Source organism: Podarcis tiliguerta, assembly GCF_965153285.1.
Source record: "Podarcis tiliguerta genome assembly, chromosome: W".
NCBI lineage: Eukaryota > Metazoa > Chordata > Lepidosauria > Squamata > Lacertidae > Podarcis > Podarcis tiliguerta.
Genome location: NC_139552.1, coordinates 2868867 through 2888324, shown reverse-complemented (window position 1 = coordinate 2888324; position 19458 = coordinate 2868867). Strand labels below are relative to the sequence as shown.

Sequence of the window (19458 nt, the reverse complement as noted above, 5' to 3'; positions counted from 1 at the left end):
TAGTCATAGAGTAATCCATTTTTCCTTTTATAGGCTAATACTGTTATCAGAAATCTGGCAACAGAAAGGGACCTACTCGGATCAGAATCTTGCAATAAATGCATTAGCTGTGTTTCCAAGGAGTCACCTGAGATTTCCAATAATAAAGGGGACAAAAATCTGATCCGAGAAACTGAATGTCGTGAACAACAGAATAGTATATGTTGGAAAGATTCTATAGATCTATTATCACATGCACACACCGCTGAGATCCGACCATTGGAAAATCTATTATTCAAGACATTGGAAGGAAAGGCGTTAAATCTTGCCTTAATAAAGGCAAATCTGTGGGCCGCGACAGACAAAGAAGTCAAATAAGATGGTATCTGCTGTGAGGGCACTATGCCAAGATTTAATGGTGAGCAAGTGCCACTACCCAAAATGGTGTTTTGTTGTAGGTCAATCTCCTCAAGTTTTTGAGTGAGGGTTTTTTTTGCTGTGGCTAGGTCCAATTCCAATAATTCTGATGGAGACAATCCATAGGTCACTACTTTAGAATGGATCTCTTTTGCCCCTAGGACGGGAAAATTATCTCTCCAGAGGCATTGGATCAAATACAGATTCGGGAGCCTATGCCTTAAGGACAACCAGTAACAAAGGCTGCACCTCCAAAGAGTATTTTCTAAAGATGTAGTTTTAATTCTAAGCGAATAGCTGCATTACTGACGCACTGAGGAAGTTTTAGCAGTCGTCTTAGAAATTGATTTTGAATTACCTCCAAGGGCATCAAGTTTACTGCGGTCCCCCATAGAGGAACAGCATATGCCAATGTTGCAATTACTTTAGCTTTGAATAATTTCAGGGCAGATGGAACATGAAGAGCCCCGTCCGAAAAGAAAAAGCGCAAAAGCACAAAGGATAGGGCCTTGGCCTTGTTTAAAATATGTGCAATATGGGCCTTCCAACCCAGATTATATTAGAGAAAAACTCCCAGGTATTGAAATTTATAGACCTGTTCAATAGGTTTTCCATCTAATTGCCACTTATAGGATTTCCGACTTTTTGAGAAGGTTAGTACTTTTGATTTAGATTGATTTATAGTGAGTGAATTTGTTTTACAATATGAAACAAAGAATTTTAATGCTCTCCTGAGGCCAATTCTTGAGAAGGATAAAATCACAGCATCATCAGCATAGAGTAATAGTGGGCAACGATAATTTGCGAGGCGGGGGGCATGGGTGATTTCCTGAGATTCAGCCAATGGTATCCTCATGTCACTAATGAATAAATTGAAAAGAAAAGGAGCTAGAATACATCCTTGCCGGACTCCTCTGTTGATGGGCACAGAGTTTGTGAGATCTCCGGCTGGGGTTATTCTCACCCTAGCAGCCGACCCCTCATGCAGCTGGATTATTAACCATAAAAGTCTTCTATCAATTCCCCATCGGGCCAACTTTTCCCAGAGTAACCTTCTGGGGGTGCTGTCAAATGCAGCCTTAAGGTCGATGAAAGCCGCACAAAGTTGGCCTCGGTTTGAAGAGGAATATTTCCGGGCTAGATGGTGCAAGACTAAAACATGGTCCGTAGTTGACTGGTTCGGTCTGAATCCTGCTTGCTCGGGGCCTATCAGTTTCTTTTCTTCAGCCCATTGGGTAAGTCTATTCAGCAGAAAACGTGCGTATATCTTTCCAACTATTGACAGTAAACTAATATTCCTATAATTCTCCGGATCGTCTGGGGAGCCTTTTTTATATACAGTGGTGCCTCGCAAGACGAAAAGAATCCGTTCCGGGAGTCTTTTCGTCTTGCGGTTTTTTCGTCTTGCGAAGCAAGCCCATTGACGGAGTAGCGCTATTAGCGCTATTGGCTAAAAAAGGGCTAAAAACGGCTTTTTTAGGGGGGGGGGATTAGCAGTTTTGCTGCTAAAATGCTTTTAGCAGCTTAGCAATTCAGAATAAGGGGTTTTGGAGCAAAAAAAAAATTCGATTTTTTTCGTCATTTTTCGTCTTGCGAAGCAAGCCCATAGGGAAATTCGTCTTGCGAAGCGCCTCTGCAGACGGAAAACCCTTTCGTCTTGCGGGTTTTCCGTCTTGCGAGGCATTCGTCTTGCGGGGCACCACTGTATTGGAATTATAATAGCGTCCTTCCATATTTTTGGCACCCTTCCAGTTGCATTAATAGCATCGAAAGTAACAGCCAGGATTTTTGCCCACCAGTCGGAATGTAGTTTTATGGCTTCCGCCGGAACCAAATCTGGCCCAGGGGCTTTGCCGATTTTAAGTTTAGAGATTAAATTCAAGATTTCATCGGGGTCAATAGGAGGCCAGATGGGGAGATGGTCAAATATATCATCAAGAGCATTGGTATTGAAATCTGGTGACGCAAAATATTTCCTTAAAAAGGATTCCCAGACCGGGGCAGGAATTATTGTTAAGGGATATCTCCTTGATCTTCTATTAACCAATTGCCAAAATTGCCGTGAGGTACCTGAATTAGAGGCGACTATTAGCGCCTGCCAGTGATTTTGTTGCCACTCTTGCTTAGCCATTCTCTGGGCTTGCTTATATGCTGTTTTTGCTTGTTGGTATTTCCTAGGTAATACTAAGGAACCAGAAGATTTATATTCATTGTAAATGGCACAGAGATGTCGTCTAGCTTGTTTGCATTTTAAGTTAAACCAAGGGGCACCGGTCTTAAAATGGGCCCAATTTACTTGGATGGCTGGTACTGTAAAGAAGGACATAAGATCTTCTATAAGCTAAGAGAATGAATTAATAATTTGTTCATGCCCATACATATCTAAATCTAAAACAACATGAGTTTGAATTTTCTCTTGTTGGAAGAATTCCATATATTTTTGGGCTTGAGTTACTGACCATTTTATTCCTCTCACTTGTTCTGCAGTATTTATTCCCATATATATGGGGTGTCTAGACTTGATAGACTGCCAGTCTAGGGAAAGCTTGGCACTCAAGGGGAGATGGTCGCTCATTTGGACATTTTCTATTTTAAAATAAGAAAAATTTGAGAATAAATCTCTGGAAACAATAAAATAATCGAGAACACTATTTGTAAGTGTGCTCAAATGAGTAAACTCACCCGGAATATCCGGGGGACAATTTCCGTTTAAAATTATCAAATTCAAACGTAAAATCAGCTGATAAAGAAGGGTTCCCGCTTCGTTAACCCTATTATCTTTCGATTTTCTCTGTATATGGGGGGAGAAATCCAAGTTCTGGTGAACAGGTATGATCCACCATTTGGCCTTGCCTAGCGCTTCCCAGTTTGCAGCTGTACGAGCATTAAAATCACCTCCCATGACTGCTGAAATGTTTGGGAACTTAGTATAACAGTGAGTTAGATGTTCTTCAAATGTTTCCCATTTGGAATGGAGGTCCACTACCTGCCCCCCAGGGGGGAAATAAACATTTGTTACCAGTAATTCAAATTTCCCTCCTGAAATCAATCCTGTAATCGCGTAAGGAGAGGAAGATTTGACAAGTGTAAGTTTTGCTTGCAATTTGAGGGAAATGGCTATTACCAAACCTCCCCTAGGGCGTCCACCTTTAAGAGAGGGGCTAGCTGGAAGCAAAATGGTATCGTATCCATTTATGTCAATCACCTCCTCTTCCCAAGTTTCTTGTAGGAGAATTACTTGGAATAAATTAAAAATTTTTAAGAAGTCTGGATCAGATTTCTTCCCCCTCCATCCCGCAATATTCCAGCATAAAAATGACATCGAAGGGTGGCTGGGTTGGTCGTTAGGTAGTCAGGTCATGTGGGAATGGGATTCTAACTTTGGGGGAGTTTCAGCTTCAAAAAAATCAGTAATTTTCCTTTGAGAAGGTGGCAATCGTGCTATACATCCCAACTGTTTAGATTTATTGGGGTGGTTTGGCTGTAAAGTCGTGCCACTCGTCTCGCTAAAGGCAGATGTTTGGCCTAAGATAGTCGACTTTTCAGAGCCAGATGGTAGAATTAGGGGGGTATTACTTAGAGAGAGCGAAAATAAGTCAACAGGTATCGTGCCACTTGTTGAGTGATCATTAGTTGTTTGAATAATTTTGTTAATACGACCTGTCAGGTCTTCAACCAGATCATTCTTCGGGGCTAAAAATAAAATGGAGTCGTCTCTCATTTGTTGGTCTGGTTCAGCTGGTTCTGTTACCGGTTCGATGGTATCTATGGATTTATTCAACTTGCACACGTTAGAAGCAAGTGGGTTAATAAAATTACAAGTAAGTGGACCCATATGGGGCACTTTACATGGAGAGCCTAATTCAGATTCATTGAGTTCCCTCATTTTGTCCCAGGCAGATGTTGTAGTCATATTTGCCTCAGAGATGGGGTGCATGATAGATGGGTCTGGTGATGGGGTTTCCGTCTCCAGAGTATGGAGGAGTGGATTCATCTCCGCAACAACCAGTTGGCTGGTAGGGGTGGGTGCCTTCCCAACCCACAGGTCCAATTCTTGGTGGTATAAGCGTGGGACAGAATCTGAACCACAGTCTCTATCAAACATATTTTGTTTAGGTAATCTCAGCTGTTCCTCCGTCACTTTTGTCAGGCAGAAGTAAAGGGTATCAATTTTATGAAGTATTTCTTTCTGAACTTCTTGCGGGAGAACGCTATAAGAGTGGAGTAATTTATTATCAGAGCTATCGAGGTCGATTCCCTGATTCTCCGCATACCTGGGCCCAAGGAAGTCCAACCTTTGAGAGTCCTTGGCAACCAGACCAGTAGGATGTTTGGAGATGTCCTCCGCAGAGTTTATATCAATTAGAACGTGTTGATCAATCTCATGTTGAGTTTTTGGCAAATTTACAATATGGGGGATAAGTGGAATTGGAGGTGCTTCATTCTTAAAGTACCTTGAGATTCTTATACCACTCGTCTCCAGATGTTCTCTACATTTGTACACTAGTTTTGCCAGTCTCCCCTCATAGAATGAGACCACCGCTCTGGCAAGGAATCCGTTGAAGTATAGATATTCCACTTGGGCCAGATCAGTAGGGTTATTAAGTATACCCGGCATATAAATCTTTAAAAGGTTCAATAGATGGGCTTTACGCTCTTCTTGTGACAGGAGTCCTGGGGGTTTAGGGTAATTTGATAAAACGAGTTTGTTTCGGTACAACACCAGATTCCAGTTTTTATTTGTTAGATTTGTCAGATTTCTCTTCTTGGAGGGATTGGTTTCATCTACAGATAGAATGTGAGACCATGGATCTTGGATCAAAATGTCTTGCTTGGAGTTAGGTGTTGGGGTGGGTGTTAAGGGTTCCAAGCAATCCATTGCAGCATCAGGGCAAGGGTTCATAGAATGTTCTTGCTTAGAAGATTTCCTGGTTAGAAGTTTCTCAGTGTTCCCACTGGTCTCGGTTATTGGGAGACTCTTGAGAAGATTAAAGAGCTTTTTAAAATCCATTTTTTTGTAACGCACTGCCTTAAAATTTTTAACATTTCTGCTCTTTTTTACCCTTATGGGTCTCCTTTTCAAGGCAGTAGCCCTACAAGATCTCTTGGCTTTCCTTGGTGATCTGTTTTTGCAGGTGCTAGGAAGGAAGTTGTTATTACTTTCCACTTCTACAGTCACCCCGCTGGATTCCCTACAGAGAGTTTTGCAAGTGTCCATCATTATAGTGAGGATTTTTGTACAGGTGGCCAGATGAGATTTTATATTTTCGATATCCTCAGTTAAAAGCACAAGCCATTTGATAACTGATAAATCCTCATCCTCATTTGTCTCAAGTTGGAAGCAGGAGTCTCTTGATGTTTTAGGGTTTCCCGAAGACATATCTGCAATTTGTTTTAACATTAATTCTTCCACTTCTCGGACTCGGGATGGTTCAGAAGAAGCTTGGGATTTAAGTCTCTGTTTTGGGAGTACTTCGGTGACTGTACCAATTATGTTTGGGTTTACTTTGGGCTTTATTGGCCCTTTGTTGTGGCATTCTGCTACACAATCCCCTCTCTGCACAGCCGGCCCTTCAGTGCAGGAGGGAGAAGTTTCAGTTTCCTGCTGATTCTCACTCGGCTTGACTTTACCCCTATTCTTAAAGGGCCGAGTGCTTTTTGTTTGAGCTCCCTTTAGGGTAGCTCTTTTAGAGAGAGGTTTTAGATCACTCCGATAAAAGCCTGGTGTTCTACAGCCACTCCTGGTCGTCACCATTATTTATCTTGTAAAGGTCAAGTTGGTAAAAATCTCACCTCGGTTCATTGGCTCCGTCGGGTGTTGCAGGAGGGTTCTCCGCGGGACTACTTCCAAGGTAGGCAGGTAATTGAGACCAATTTGCTGAGCTCCTTTGCCGTGGCGGTGGAGGCCGTGGCGGTGTCAGCGGTGCCTTTCTGGGCCGTGTCGTCCTTCTAGCTCAGTGGGAAGGCATCCGAGATAGGAGAAGAAAGGCTCGGGCTGGCAAACAGCAGCTCTTAAGGGGGAAAGCAGCAGCCGGAAAAGGCAGGCAGCAGCAGGCACAGCAACTTCAGTTTCAGCCGCTCCTTGTTTCTCGGCGTTCTCCGTCGGTAAAGTCTAACAAGGCTACAGATTCCCAGAGCCCAGCAAAATGGTTCTTTTCCTTTCCTAAAAATGACCTGCCTTGTCCCCGCTAACAAGTGGAATGGGCCGAGGTACCAGAGGTTACAGATAAAATGAAGTGGGGTTCCCTCCAGCCTTTTGTCCCTCTCTTCAGCGAGGCATTTAGAGAACCAGCAGTTTATCAACGAAACGTTAGCTAAGAAAAACAGGGGCAGTGGTGAGGTGATAAGGCAGCCAATAAATCATTAAAACTGTAAAATTAGAGTCCAGGAAGGTTAAAAAACTACTTAAAATCTTAATTGAAGGCAGGCGAACCTGACTATGCTGCTATCTCCGTCGCCATCTTCCCGCTTCCTTCAGCTCCTCAATGGTTAGAGTGTCAGACTAGGAAAAAGTTAACAGTAGATTGGGAGCAAAATTCTCTTAGCAGTCTGTCCTGAAATGATGACGAACTTAACACCAGTGTGTACCTCACAGCATACCGGTAGTTTTGAGGATAAAATAGAGGGGAGGCCAAGGTAGAATATAAATGTGATATAACAGTAAAAGGAGGGTTAGGTAAATGCGTGGGGTGTAAGGTGAACAGTGGCTACTAGTCATGATGGCACCTCCAGAGTGAATACTAGTTGCCTGGGGCTCAACAGTGGGAGAGAACTGCTAACAGCCCCCCCCCCCCCCGCAAATGTCCTGCTTGCGTGGCGAGTTCCTGCCCCCCCCCCAGTGGAAATAAAGACACATGACACAATTATTAAGGGCTAAATAAGACCACAACTTTATTGGTTACAGGTGATGAACGGTATTGGCTTAGGCATTGGTCCTAACCGACTATATCTGGCTTCAGCCCATCTGCTTGAAGTCCGGGAAGGGTTAACCACCAGTAGGGGGAGTCCTGCTGAAGAACATCAACTAGGAACTCCCCCGGGGTCACCGATAGGGGGCGTGCCTTAGGCCCTCACCTCTGGGCACGGAGGTGGAATAGATTGCTCCTGGGGTTTTCCCTGGGTTTGGGCTCTTCTGTCCTCTTCCAGTGGCAACCTATAATTTAATAAATTATATAGAGATGGATTTCTCCCGGTGATGGGAGGCTTGGGGGTGGCTCCAAGCAATGGGAATCTGACGGGATGGGTGCTGTGGCTTGATCTGGGCTGAGGTCTTGTGATTTGTATTTGAATGGCCAGCAGGGTGTAGATGGAGAAATCTGAGGCTGGCTACAAGAAAGAACCAGTGTGGTGTAGTCATTAAGAGTGTCAGACTAAGACCTGGGAGAGACCAGGGTTCAAATCCCCACCTGGCTGCCATGAAGCTCACTGGGTGTGACCTTGGTCCATTCACTGCCTCTCTCAGCTTAACCCACCTCACAGGGATGTCGTGGGAATTGAATGAGGAAGGGGAGAAAACCATGTACACCATTTTGAGCTCCTTGGGGGGGAAAGCTGGGATATAAATGCTAATGCTAATGCTAATGCTAATGCTAATGCTAATGCTAATGCTAATGCTAATAATACAGTCATACCTCAGGTTGCAGACGCTTCAGGTTGCGCACCGCGCCGAACCTGGAAGTACCGGAACAGGTTATTTCTGGGTTTCAGCACTTGTGCTTGCGCAGAAGCACTAAATTGCGCTTTGCGCATGCGCAGAAGTGCCGAATTGCGATCCGTGCGTGCGCAGACACGGTGCTGCGGGTTGTGGATGCTGCGGGTTGCGAACGTGCTTCCCGCACAGATCACGTTTGCAACCCGAGTGTCCACTGTAATAAAAAAAAAGATAAAACATTTGAAGATATTAGTACTGTGCAAGTGATCAGTGCTGTGAATTGATGAGTCGACACGGGGGCGGGGAGTGGTGTTGTGTTCAAACTGTGGGAGATGGAAAATGTTTTGCAAAAGTGACTCTGAAATAATTGGAGAGGGCAGGAAAGTGCCTTGGTGGTAGAAGCAAAGACCCCCTCCACCCCACTCCCCGCCTCCTGCCGATAGATTGGACAATTGCAGTGTCTGGGCTCTCCCTCCAGACTGGTGTGTGGGTTCTATTTTGCAGCATTTCACTGACACAATAAGAGCTCGTTCGTGGTGGAGTTGCACCAGACTGTCCAAATATCATTCTGCTTTATTGGTTGTTCTGCAGTGTTATTGTGCTATTACTATCTGAAGGAGCAACTCTTGTGCAACAGATGCTGAATGAAAAGACGCCCCAGCCCACCGCTCCACACAATAGCCCTCACATTTCTGGTATGAAATGTTACAGGATTTCAGCAGGAAGTTATGGGGCCTGCACCAGTTGTGCTCCCCGAAACTTTTGCAGGGGCAAACTGTCCTGAAAGTGGGATAACCTATAATCACCCTGATACCTGGAGATGGGAAGGCCTGGAAAACCCCCCGGAAAAAAAAAAAACAACCAGGTTTTTTTCTGTTTTCCCCCAAAACTCTTTTCCCCCGGAATTTTTTTTAAAAATAGTTTGATATAGTTTGAATATTCCACACATTTTTTCCCCAATTTTTCTTGAAAAAAACGGCTTTGGGAAAAAACAGAAAAAAGCCTGGTCCCCCCCCCCCCAATTTTTCAATTCCCCCCCACTGACACCAGGAGGCAGGTGCTCTCACTGTACTCTTTCCGGCAACTGCTCAAAACATTTTCGTTAGGGCTGTTGTAAACAGCCCATCTGAACACATAGAAGCTGCATGCGATTTACTTCCTTTTAACCACTGTGACTTTAATCATCTTTTGAATACTCTTAAATACCTGATTTTAACTGTGTTTTATCAATCATTTTAATGTTCTGTTGTATATTTTTGTTAACTGTTTAGAAGCTGTCTTACTATCATGCAGTTTATAATATATAATAACAACTTCAATTAAAAAACCCACACACACTCCTTTTCCTTTCAAACAGAGTTTGAGCCTTAGTGCAACACTTCTGGGCCTGACATGCAAAAAAATTGAAAGCTGTTTTTTAGAAGTCCATGAGAAAAATGACAAAGAGGAAGAAGAAATGGAAATGATAGCAGTAGTTCAGAAAATGAGATAGAAGAAACTGCATGTATATGTTGTGTCTTCTGTTTCTTTTCTTTTTTAAGCACTACTCAAAGGGTAGACCTTCTATGGAGCTTAAATATTGAGGTGGACCTTAACTTCATTTGCTGTTGGTGCTAAGGGGCAAATCTGATTATTTTTTATGTTGATGGTTTCTTGCTCTTTTTTGTTGCTTTTGAGGGAAAGCGGGGTGGTTACCTGTTTCATTGCAAGCACAATACTTTTACATACATTGCATTTCATGCAATTTGTGAAACTACTCCACACTGAACATTTTTTCAATTTTCCCAAAATTTCTATTTTTTTCTGGAAAAAAGCAGGGGGAGGGGAACATTTTTTTCTCATGGCATCAAAATTTCTGGAATTTTTACATCTCTACTGATACCATCATGAATGTACAATGACCAGTTTTGGAACTTCGTTTGCTTCCAAGATCTGTGGCTAGTTTCCTGATGGAAGCCTTCTTCCCTGGGGCTCTCCTGTGTCTGATAAATACTTTGAAAGCTCATTGGAGAGTCTGTAGTGGGATGGTCTGCAAAGGAGGGCCATGGCTGCTCTTGGACTCAGCTGTAATTATCTTCATAGAATCATAGAATTGTAGAGTTGGAAGGGACCTCCAACCCCCTGCAAAGCAGGAATCTCAGCTAAAGCATCCAGGACAGATGGCCAACCTCTGCTTAAAAACCTTCAAAGAAGGAGAGCCCACCACCACCTTCCCAGGTAGTCTATTCCACTGCTGGACAGTTCTTACTGTTAGAAAGTTCTTCCTAGTGTTTTGTTGGAATCCCATTTTAAAAAAAGTTGAATCCATTGGTTCGGGTCCCACCCATCAGAGCAGCAGAAAAGCAGATTGCTTCATATATTTGAAGACGGCTATCCCATCACCTCTTAGTCTTTTCTTCTCCAGGCTAAACATCCCCAAATCCTTCAAGCTTTCATCATAAGTCTTGATTGTGAACAGAGCTCCCCCCCCCCCGCCCGGAACTCACCAGAACTTAGTTCCTGCACCTCTCAGGTGGGCACCATTGCCATTATAAGAGAACAATAGAGGCGTTCAGGGTGAGTTGCGGCACCTCGTTTTCTGGAAAAATAGCACTGGTTTTGAGACCGTTGATCTTGGTCACCCTCCCCTGCACACATTTCAACTTGTCAACATCCATCTTAAATTGTGGCACCCAGAACTGGACACAAGACTCCAGGTGGGATCTGTCCAAGGCAGAATAGAGCAATGGTCGGGACACTAGACTTCTGTTGACGCAACATAGCATTGCATTACAGTCGTACCTTGGTTGTTGAACGGAATCTGTTCCGGGAGTCCATTCAACTTCTGAAAATGTTCGACAACCAAGGCGTGACTTCTGATTGGCTGCAAGAGCATCCTGCACTCAATCACAAGCTGCAGAAGCCACGTCAGACGTTCGGCTTCCAAAGAACATTTGAAAGCCGGAACACACACTTCCGGGTTTGCAGTGTTCGGGAGCCAAAACGGATGAGTACCAAGGCATTCGACAACCAAGGTACGCCTGTCCCCCCCCCTTTTTTTTCCTTTTTGCTGCTGCTGCATCACACTGTTGACTCATGACAGGTTTCTGGTTTGTTTGTTTGTTTGTTTGTTTGTTTATTTATTTATTTATTTATTTATTTATTTATTGTGAATATATAGCAAAATACACCAGAAAAATTTAAAAAACCAGTAATAATAATAATAGCAAAATTCGTTGTTGTTTAGTTGTTTAGTCGTGTCCGACTCTTTGTGACCCCATGGACCAGAGCACGCCAGGCACTCCTTCTTCCTCTGCCTCCCGCAGTTTGGTCAAACTCATGTTCGTAGCTTCGAGAACACTGTCCAACCATCTCGTCCTCTGTTGTCCCCTTCTCCTTGTGCCCTCCCTCTTGCCCAACATCAGGGTCTTTTCCAGGGACTTTTCTCTTCTCATGAGGTGGCCAAAGTCTTGGAGCCTCAGCTTCAGGATCTGTCCTTCCAGTGAGCACTCAGGGCTGATTTCCTTAAGAATGGATAGGTTTTGATCTTCTTGCAGTCCATGGGACTCTCAAGAGTCTCCTCCAGCACCATAATTCAAAAGCATCAATTCTTCGGTGGTCAGTCTTCTTTATGGTCCAGCTCTCACTTCCATACGTCACTACTGGGAAAACCATAGCTTTCCCAGCAAAATAGCAAAATACACCAGAACAATGAAAAAACAGTAATAATAATATACCCCCGCTTCTTATAGCAATGTGTATACAGGAACAACAATGCGATGTTTCAGCAGCAATATTATCTGATACTAAAACTGAAAGTTATGATACATTTACAGCTCCATCTGGATGGGCTCATTTTGTTGATTTGCCTATAGATTTGTGGCAGAGGTTGGCTGGGGCAGGTGGGGACAGCCTTTCCACTGTGGAGTTTGTGCTTAACTTATGTGGATGGTTTTTGAATCTAGTTGAGCTAAACCAAGATGAAACCACCCGTTTCCCTTGGAATGCCAAGTAATAGGGGGAATCTCCACTCCAATTAACTATAAGGGAGAGAATAATTTTTGTCTGCATTTTGATGAAAAAGTACCCAGTTCACACAATTTGAACCAATAACAGTATCCTTCAGAAGGATATTGAGAAGCTGGAACGGGGGCAGAGGAGGGCGACCAATGCTAACGGTTCTAGAGACCCAGACTTAAAATGAATGTTTGAGGGATTTGGTGGTGTTTAGTCTGGAGAAGAGGAGACTGAAGTGGCCATATTCAGATATCTGAAGGGCTGTCACATGGAAGATAGAGCAAGCTGCTCCAGAGGGCAGGGACCAAACTATCAGATTCAAGTTACAAGAAAGGAGATTCTGCCTAAACATTAGGGAAGAATTTTCTGATGGTAAGAGCTATCCAACAGTGGAACAAATTTCCTCAGAAGGTGTGGACTCTCCTTGGAGGTTTTTAAGCAGAAGTTGGATGGGCATCAGTCATGGATTCTTTAGCTGAGATTCCTGCATTGCAGGGGGTTGGACTAGATGACCCTTGGGGTCCCTTCCAACCCTACAAATCTGTGATTCTAAGTGAGTTGAAGCACAATTATCTTTCAAAATTTGTACTTCTCTGAATTAAGTAATGCGGTTCTCCATCCAGTGTGTACAAGAATGCATACATTAGGAGGAAGTGTGCCTAAAAAGGCATGCGTTAGTAAAATTAGATATAGAAATGCATTCTGTTTGGGGAAAGTGATTGCAGGAATGTTTTAAGTTCATCAAAGGTGCATCTAAAAATCGTGTTTGTTAGGTGAAATTCACAATTAAATGCTGATGAATTTTCATGAGGATTTCTTATTTTTTACTTGTGGAAATATGGAAAGCTGAATTTAATATTAGAAAAACAAGAAACTGAAATTGACAGATTCCTCTCATTAGCCCCAGGGAACATGGCTAGAGGTCCGCAGCGACGGGAGTTGTAGTCAGATAACATCCATTGGCAAGGCTGTGCAAGGAGCAAAGTTAGTTCTTTGCATTTTTTGCTTTCTTTTAGGTAGGGTTAAATGTCCTGCACACCCAGTTCTTGGGACTGAGAAGGAGAAGGAGAAGGAGAAAGTTGCAAGCCTGTTGTGCTGAACTGACATCTAGGCAGGCAATTAAACAACATCTTGTTTTCCTGATGATCTTGGTGGTGGTTGGGGGAGGGGATAGGTCAGTCACTGTGACATCTGAAGGGTGTTAACCTCTTATTAACCCCTTCAATTTGTGAAAGGTTTTGATTGTCATCTCCTGGCCCAGCTTTGTCCCTTCCCAATTGTTGAGGGGACACATCCAATCTTCACCAAATAATTGTGCCCTCTGCAACTCCCCCCCCCCCCCACTGCAGTGGCTGCATCCATAGCAGCCTCTCAGAGAGACTTGTGGACATGTTTCATTTTGAGTGATCATAACAGCACAAGAAGAGGCTGCTGGATCAGGCCAGTGGTCCATTGAGTCCACCATCCTGCTCTCAGAGCAGCCAGTCAGATGCCTAGGATGGGAAACTTTGGAGGCTGTGCAGAGCCATTCTGGCTAGAAGCCATTGACAGCCCTCTCTTCCTCCTCCATGAATTTGCCTGGTCCTCTTTTCAAGCCATCCAAGTGGGTGGTCATCACTGCCTCCCGTGGCAGGGAATTCCATAGTTTAACTTTTCTTTTCTTCCAATATCTTCCAATATTCAACTTCATTGGAATTCCTCCACACCATGTGTAATTTTACAAGCTTCTGTCATGACGCTTCTGACTTGCCTTTTCTCTATAAACTAAAAAGTCTCCAAAGTTACAACCTTTCTTCATAGGCAAGTCACTGCATCCAGTCTATCATTTGAATTGCCCTTTTCTGCACCTTTTCCACCTTGTGGTTGGCATCCATCTGTCTCGAGAAGGCAAGCTGCTTCTTTTTAGCAGCACCAAAGAGACCTCCCTGGGATGCAAACCCAGGCAGTGTGTCTGGAGGTTCTGGGCTGCCCAGATGATACTCTCAGCCTGCTTCCAAAGGAGAGCAGAGCAAGACGTTTGGCACCAGCTTGGCTGCAGGAGTTGCCGGAAGGAGGCGTGCAAGGCGCCACACTCCACATTTGTGTCGGGTTTGCTCCTTAGCCTTTTTTCCTCCCAAAGATATCTTGCAAGGCAGCAGATGTTTAAGATCAGTTTTCTTTCTTCTAGATGGGCTCCCTTCCCAGGTGGACAAGCCCCACCTACCCCTCACTTTCCTCTGCAGCGCAGGCAGAAACTGCCTTCTTGACCCGCTCTTGGTCTCATCTGTTCAATGCGTGAGAACCTTGTCTTCGCATGCAGGGGAAGTTCCTAACTCACTGAGGGTTTGAAACCCATTAGCTCCCCTCACCTGATTTAGCCAGCCAGTTGAAGCCATTGCTGCTGGGCTTGTGGCTCCTGTCTCATGCTGACAGCTTCTGGGAGCCACAGTTGAGAGCTGAGTGCAGGGTGGGGACCAAACGGGGATGAACTACCTCAGAAGGAGCATCATGTGTTCCCCCCACCTGAGGTACTGCCCCTCCCCTAACATGCCATACACCCCAACTCTACACTGTCCTTTTTTAAGATGAGGCAACCAGTATTCCAGGTGCATAGTGGCAGTATGGTACCCCCCCTGCCCGTACGGGCCAGTCTTGACAGACTCTAGGGTTGTGCGCCCATCTCACTCAAGAGGCCGGGGGCCAGCGCTGTCCGGAGTCACTTCCGGGTCACGTGGCCAGCGTGACATCGCTGCTCTGGCAAGCCAGAGCCGCACACGGAAACGCCGTTTACCTTCCCGCTAGTAAGTGGTCCCTATTTATCTGCTTGCACCCGGGAGTGCTTTCGAACTGCTAGGTTGGCAGGCGCTGGGACCGAACAACGGGAGCGCACCTCGCCGCGGGGATTCGAACCGCCGACCTTTCGATCGGCAAGTCCTAGGCACTGAGGCTTTTACCCACAGCGCCACCCGCGTCCCTGGCAGTATGGTACTGGCAGTTTTATTTTCACTCTTATTCCTAATGATCCTTGGCATGGAATATAGCTCTCTCTCCCTCTCTCTCTCTCTCTCTCCCTCTCTCTCTCTCTCTCTCTCACACACACACACACTGCAAACAGCAGGCTGAGCACCTGCAGACATTTCTGCGGCTTGGAGATCAGGTGCTTGGGAAAGCCTCTGCCTCTCCTCTGCCTTTCCCCCTTTTTGTGGCTGCTCTCAATGGTGCAGAAGCAAGGGCAGTGAAAGCAGTTGGCAGCCCCAAGCTCCACAGGGCTCTCCTTGGTTTGGGAGCAGAGGCAATGGGTGACCTGTGCAACGCCCAAATTCAGACCCCTCCGCCTCCTCAACATAGTTGCAGTGCCCCCAATGGTGCTCTGCGCCCAGCGCAACTGAACTGGTCCTGCTCCCCTAAACCTGCCTCTGGCGGAGGCTGCACGTCTTCCAACACACACAGACCCCGCCCTCCTTTGGAGGCAAAACTGGTGTGTTCAAAACCCTCCTGGTGACTTGCATGGAAGAATTTGGCTTGAGATTTTCAAATCTTGTGGAGTTCTTGATTCATGGATAGGAGGGCTATTGACATCTACGTGCCACGATGGCTCTGCCCTGCCTCCACAGTTGGAGGCAGGAATGCTTCTGAATGCCAGTTGCTGGAAATCACAGGAGGGGACAGAGGGCTGCTGTGATTGAATCCTGCTTGCTGGTTTACCAATAGATGCACCTGGTTGTCCACTGAGAGCTGGATGCCAGACTGCATGGGCCCCTTTGGCCTGAACAAGCAGGGCTCTTCTTGTGTCCTTGGCCTGTTCCACTTGCAGTTCAAGGCACCCATTTCCTCTGTACTCCCTGAACTCTGTAGCACCCTTGTTACACAAGCCAGGCACGTTACCCAGACCTTGAAACAATTTGCACCTCTAAATGGCTACTTGGGACCAGTGCTCTTTGTGTTGGAGTGCTGTGCACCAAAGGTCATCGGTCAGGGTGACATGGGCTTGTAGGTGTCTCTCACCCCCCAGCCTAATTCCTCTTGGAAAGCTTTGATGCCAGAAAAGATGCTTTCTGTAACTACCAAGGAGTTAATTGTCAGCTTCAAGCAGTGGAGTTCTAGCCCACATTGCATCCTGCTGTTATGAAGGTTTCCAAAGACAATTAAAAGCCCTTCTCCTTTCCCCACTAGCCCCCCCCCTCCCCCGGATTATACCTCTTTTTGGCTGTGAACCGAGGTTCATTGCCTAACACCATCAAGCAGCGGGCTCCAGTAGCATCATGTTTTGATTGGTGTGAGCTGTCTCTGCTTAGGTCTCCTGGATGAGATCTGTGCCTTGACCATTAGCATGAAGGTCCTTAAAGCAAACTCTCAGTCTGCATGTGCAAAGAGGTGATCTCATGACAAAAAGAGACTGTGGGAATTGCACTTTGTTCATGTTCATTTCTTCCTTGTTTGCACCATGCACACACTTTGAAACAGGTTTTACTTTGTTTGCACTCTGTGGGCTGGAAGAGATAGTGCTTTGCTTACACCCTTGTAGGACAGGGAGGGAAGAGGAGACTCCTGGGAAGGTGGAAAGAGAAAGTGGTAGTCTCTGAGGTCTGGGTTGGCTGGCTGCAGATTCAACCGCTGCCCTTGGGGCCCGTCTGCCCAGACTCGTGCTCAGTTGCTCATCTGCAAAATGGCAACAATGGGGGCCTATTTCCCCTCTAGGTTTGTTAGGTGGGCAGGCGTAATTAACGTCTTTGCAAATAAGGAGCACGAAGAAGAAGAAGAGGAGGAGGAGTTTGGGTTTGATATCCCGCTTTATCACTACCCGAAGGAGTCTCAAAGCGGCTAACATTCTCCTTTCCCTCCCTCCCCCACAACAAACACTCTGTGAGGTGAGTGGGGCTGAGAGACCTCAAAGAAGTGTGACTAGCCCAAGGTCACCCAGCAGCTGCATGTGGAGGAGCGGAGACACAAACCCCGTTCATCAGATTAGCAGTCCACCACTCTTTTTCTTTCTTTCTTTCTTTCTTTGCATCCTGATTGCATTTTATTAAAGGGTGTATTTTATCATTTTGGATCTCTCACCTGCAGGCATTTCTAAAGCATGCCTCAGGAAATGTGAACTTAGAAAGCGAAGGAACCCACTATATTGAGAATGCCAAAAAACCAAAAAGTTTTGTGAATGAACTTAGAGCCAGTTCTGTATTTCAATATATTTAATCATTTGAAATACACATTATCTTTAGGGCCCACATCCAGACCCCAAACACATGCTGCTCTTAACCACTACACCACACTGGCCCTCTGCTAGCAACAGGAACTGCTTGAGTGGGGCAGCTCCTGGGATTATGCATTGGCTGAGGCAGGAATGTTGAGTCTTGGAAGTCTCCTCCAACTCCACCTCCCATCTTTCTTCTGGCTCCTGCTTTATTGCCACTCTCTGCTGGGGAAGCCCGGTGTCCTCTGCTTCCCTAGTTCCACACCCATCTTTTTTCTATTATAAGTGCCTTGCACAATGGGTGCAGAAGCCAGAGCTCTCGGGAGGAAGCGTAGGACTGTGTGTGTGTGTGTGTGTGCATCTTCACAGTCCATGAAATGCTCTGCTCACTTTTGCCAACACTGTTGTTACGGAATTGAAATGGAGGAAACTGGCAAAGGAGTTGATTTTAGATTATTGTTAAAGCTAGGTAACTTCCCTGAGCTGTCAAGTCGAAAGGATATATTTATGCATAATATTTGTAACATTTAACAACTTGAAAGATATGCCCCCCCCCCGTAATTTCCACAACACTGTCTGTTGGAAAAACGCCCCCAGGAAGGGTGCCACTCTCTGGCTGGAAATTGCCCTCAGTCCAGAGAGACGGGTAATAAGCGACCCCTCCATCCTGAGAGTAGCACACTCGTCTTCTGGTATCCCATCACAGAAGAAAGAAACAGTCAGCAGTCTACACACTACTTTATTTACAGACTGTACACGCAGCTCTCATCCAACATGTCTGCTCTCCTGAGCAGCAAGCACAGAAGTACGACTCAGCACCCGCTTCACTCAGAAGCGAAAGTAACTCTCCAGTTACATGAGAACAAGCAGAGACTTCCTGTCTCACGCTCACAGAAATCACATGATGTCAACAACCATTGTGCTGCTCCTCGCAGCTGGTGAGATATAAAAAATCCCAACACTGTCAAGGTGTCTGTTGCAGGAGAGTAGCAACATTTTGAGGAAGCAGGTGGACTGAGGGGAGCTTGAAAGAGGGTCAAGGTAGCAAGTAGCACTCTTTTGTGGGGCAGAGGGAGAAATGAGGGAATGGCATAATGTAACTTTGTCCAAACTGACACTGCCCAGAGCTTTTGGGACTATGACAAGCTTGATTGGGAGTCAGTTTTACTTTCTCTGCTGGATTTTGGATTTTGCTGTGGTATTTTTGACTGTCCTGTGTTTCAGCTGAACCCTTCCCCCCCCCCCCCCAATAAACTTTTATTATTTTCTTTACACATTCTTTCTTTCAATACATTAATCAACATATAAACATTTTTGCTCTGCCGAGCTTGTGACTTCCCTCCCTCCCTTCAGTTGGTATCCCTTATCAAATCCATTTGCGTATTTTATCTTTTCACATCTTCTATCATCTACATTGTAGGAGTTACTTCAGTCCTGCTAGTGTCTTTAGATTTATACAGCTGTCCTTTAAATATACAATAAATTTACTCCAATTTTCCTGGAATCTCTGATCGTCCTGATCCCAAATCCTTCCGGTCAGTTTGGCTAACTCCGCATAGTCTGTCATCTTCGCCTGCCACTCCGCAATGGTAGGAACTTCTTGTGATTTCCAATTTTGGGCCAACAAAGTCCTTGCAGCAGCTGTGGCATACATGAATAATCTTTGATCTTTTATCTTACAGGTAATCTCCTTTCCCATCAAGCCAAGTAGAAAAGCCTCTGGCTTTTTGGGGAAGGTATATTTTACTATCTTCTTAAGTTCATTATAAATCGACTCCCAAAATGGCTTCACTTTATCACACGTCCACCACATATGGTAATATTCTCCATCCACTCAGCTGAACCCTTTCGGGGGGTTGGAATAAACTTTTTATTCTGCTTTGCCCAGAGAACTATACAATGGGACAATTCACAGTTATCTAAGTACGTACACTAAACTAATAATAAACTGCCCTGCTTACTGAACTGTTCCTTTTTGGGGGGGGGGGATGTGCCCCCTGACACTCACCCGTCCATCCTCAGTTTCACTTCTGCCTCCTAGACTGAAGACTGTTCTCTGCGGGTGGTGTCCCTGGAGAAGCTGAACCCCTGGCTTGGCTGTGCTGGCAGCCGCCTTGGGCAGTGGGGATGCCAGGATTTGCTTTGCATTTGAGGGCGTGTTTGTCCTCCTCGTGGAGGCATCTGGGTACTTATGGGCAATCTTGCTATACTTGGTGCGGTATGTCCTCACTGAAACGTTTGC

At 45.3% G+C, this 19458-nt stretch overlaps 1 protein-coding gene across 1 annotated transcript in view; it reads left to right on the top strand.

The window, feature by feature from the left end:
- LOC310668840 (steroidogenic factor 1-like) overlaps positions 1-19458 on the top strand; it is a 62573-nt gene that overhangs the window by 20417 nt on the left and 22698 nt on the right. The gene's annotated exons all lie outside the window — the stretch shown is intronic.